The 3,593-nt window shown below is 54.4% G+C and overlaps 1 pseudogene; it reads right to left on the reverse strand.

Moving 5' to 3' along the window:
• Window positions 1-522: 522 nt before the first annotated feature.
• Window positions 523-2,674, reverse strand: LOC142572472 (uncharacterized; annotated as a pseudogene).
• Between the last annotated feature and the right edge of the window lie 919 nt (window positions 2,675-3,593).

Raw genomic sequence — 3,593 nt, forward strand, 5'->3', positions numbered from 1 at the left:
GATAGCCACCCTTGTATTCCAGTCATTTTCACTTCAGTGTGAGTTTGCCGTCGTGCGAACGTGTTTAAAGAAAAGTTGGCATCTTTCAGCTCCCTGTCCTTATTATGTATAACAACGCAAATTTCAGAGGCGAGTGGTGAGTTCACCTTCAAATATCGCGACCGCATTGAAATTTAAGGCTCTTCCGCTAAAACGTTACGTCTGCAAGGCATAATAACGTATATAACCCTTTCGGTCGTGAATTGCGATCGACTGTTGATAAATGTGTGACATTTACATAATTTTGTGCCAAGGTGTTGGAGACTTCATAGAAAGCAAGTCAAGGTGGGATGAGAATGTCTCGGTGCATGTCGTAGAGACCCATCATAACTACATATTCATTAAGAGAGAGAGAGAACAATTTTATTGAAAATGCCTGCAGAATCGGTTTGGCTCCCTCCACACAGGGAGGACAAGCTTTTACCGCGACGCGGCCACTACGTCAGTCTCGTGCGTTGTGCTCCTCAAGGTCTTGGTCCCTCGCTACTTCAGCGGGTCAGAAAAGGCCGCCGCCCCCTTACTGGGGGTGCTGCCCCCCCCTTTCTCCTCGGTTTCGCGCGGTCGCTGCCTCCATAGAGCTGCCGAGACCTGCTGGACGGCCTTGATTTGTGTCTCTTCATCATAGCTCCACGTTGCAGCCTCTAGCTGCGGCGGGCTCGTCGTCTTCTCGCTGGCTTCTCGCGGATTTACGCTACAGTGCCAAAGAATGTGAGCCGCGGTGGGTCTCTCCTTCGCGCACAGTCTACACACGTCACTCGCGTTCACACACGGACACACGTGCTTAGCTAGCACCGGGGTGAGCAGGGACCCCGTCTGTAACTGTCTGTATAACACTGTCTCCTTCCGGGTAAGCCCCGGGTGATGTGATGGCATAGTCTGTCTGTTCAGTCTGTACCACTTCACTATTTCGTTGAAGGTGGCCATCTTGTCTTGGCACTGCACCGCGACCAACACTCCGAGTCGGCCGTGCTTGCAGCTGCGCGGTTGGTTAGTCCTGGCGCGGCCGAGTTGGCCGTCTCGTTGGGGTTCACATCCCCGCGTTCCGACACGTCACTGCCCATGTGGGCCGGAAACCACTTGATCACCACAGCACTTTTGCGTGCGATGCCTTCGGCCTTGCGCAGTATGCGCGCGGCCTCACTACATACCCTACCCTTGGCGTAGTTCTTCAATGCCGTTCTAGAGTCACACAACACTAGTGCATCCGGGGTCGGAGACGGCCAAGGCGATGGCCACCTCATCCGCCCGGTGCGCTTCTCGAGTCCGGACGCTCGCCGCGGTCTTCGTTGCACCCGTCGATGCCCCGACAACCACCGCCGCGTATGCGTCGCTGCTCCCTCGATACTCCGCCGCGTCCACGTAGACGGCGCCTTCTTCTCTGGCGTGGAGGTCCACGAGAGCCCTGGCCCTCGCCAACCTCCGCTCCTTGTTGTTCTCGGAGTTCACGTTCCTCGGGATCGGGCAGACCCTGAGCTTTCTGTCGATACTATCCGGTATAGGTACGTCTTTCTGCTGCTTGCCTTCCCTCGGCTCGAGGCTAAGGTCCCGCAGTATCTGTCTTCCGGTTCTCGTTTCAGAGAGACGCTCGAGTTGCGCCGTTCTCTGTGATTCGGCTATTTCGTCCAGCCTGTTGTGGACTCTCAGCGCCATGAATTTTGCGGTGCTCGTGCTCCCGAGGAGACCGAGCGCCGCCTTATACGCCTTGCGTATGGCGGCGTCTATCTTGTTACGTTCGCTCAGCCTCCAGTTGTAGAAGGCGGCTACGTACGTTATGTGGCTAACTGCGAAGGATTAAACGAGACTAGGCAGGCTCTCCTCCTTCATCCCCGCTGTTCTGTTTGACACCTTTTTGATGAGTATCATTGCCGCGGCCGCTTTGCCCGGGAGCTTGTTGACCGTTTCATCGTTGACTCGGTTTCGCTGGATGAGCAGCTCGAGCACTCGAATCTTCTCGACCTCCGGTATTGTCCTCCCGCCGTCTTGACCGTGATCTTGGGACGCTCGTACTTGACTTCCATATTCTTTCTTTTCCTGCCCGCTCCTTTCGGTGGAATCACCAGCAGTTCTGACTTGGCCGGAGAGCAAACGAGTCCAGACCGGTCCAGCTGCTCCTCGATGGCGTTGACCGCTTCTTGCAGCGTTGTCTCGATGTGTCCGTCGCTTCCTCCCGGTACTCATAGCGTAACGTCGTCGGCGCAGATGGTGTGCTGGACTCCCGCTACTCTTTCTAGCCGGTTGGCCACCCCGATCATTACGAGGTTGAAGAGTAGAGGGGAGATCACCGAGCCCTGCGGAGTTCCGACGCTGCCCAGCTTCTTCTCTTCGAGCTGCAGGTCTCCGGGGCAGATTTCGGTGGTCCGTTCCGTCAGAAAGTCCTTGATGTACTGGTATGTCCTCCTGCGCATGTTTAGCCTGGATACTTGGGCAAGGATAGTCGAGTGCCTCACTTTATCGAAGGCGCTCTGCAAGTCCAGCCCGAGTATATGGCTCTGTTGTCCTTGGTGCCCGTCGTATCATCGATGATCTCGTTCTTCAGTAAGATCATGGCGTCTTGCGTCCCGAGCTTGTTCCGAAACCTGATAATGTAATTTGAGTAAAGCTCCGATTCTTCCAGGTAACGCTGCCACCTGTTCATGAGAACGTGCTCGAGGTCCTTTCCCACGCACGAAGTGAGCGATATCGGCCTGAGGTTCTCTATGTTGGGCGGCCTGCCAGGCTTGGGGATGAGGATTGTCTTGGCTGCTTTCCGTTGCTTAGGCAGCCTTCCTTCTTGCCAGCACTTGTTGTAGAAGTTCGTGAGCGTTTAAATGGCCGCTTCGTTGAGGTTCTTCTGCGCTTTGTTGGTCACTCGACTGGGAACCGCGGTGGACCTGCCATTGAGATTCTGCAGGGCAACTCTGACTTCCCACGTCTGGATGTCTCGATCTAGCGTCTCGTTCTCGTTGCCTTGGTAATCCGGGTGTCTTTCCGTGGGGGTGGTCGCTAGGTACTTGGCGTCCAAGCGCCGCTTGACCTCGTCCTCCCCGTGTTCGCAGATTGCCTTGTGTAGGATCCTGGCCAGGTTGTTGTGTTGGTGGCCCTTGGTCTTGGTTTCGTCGAGGAGGTGCCGCAGCATGTTCCACGTCTTGCCCTTGTGCATCTGTCCGTCGGCTTCGTTGCAGGCCTCGTTCGACTGTTGGGTGCATAGCACCCTGCAGTGGACCTCGATCTGCCTGTTGAGCTCAGCGATCTTCTTCCTTAGACTTCGGTTGGTTCTTTGCTTCTGCCACCTCGCCTTAAATTCATTAAATATTCATTTTTGTACCGTCAGCCATGCTACGTATCTTCACTAAAGATATTGAATCATCCGCCCCAATTATATGCAGAACTTAATTATTGTGTGCAAGCATTACAACAGTTACGGGGAAAAACTTTCGCAAGTACTACCGAAACGCCCCATGTCAAACGTCCGTCCCGTCTAATGCGTTAGTGACTTCGCCAAAGCGGTCCTCTGAAGCGATACATTTCACTGAGAAGTGAAATGAGTGCACTTTAGGAAAGCAGAATGTTCAATT

This window comes from Dermacentor variabilis, chromosome 1 (assembly GCF_050947875.1).
Source record: "Dermacentor variabilis isolate Ectoservices chromosome 1, ASM5094787v1, whole genome shotgun sequence".
Classification (NCBI taxonomy): Eukaryota; Metazoa; Arthropoda; class Arachnida; order Ixodida; family Ixodidae; genus Dermacentor; species Dermacentor variabilis.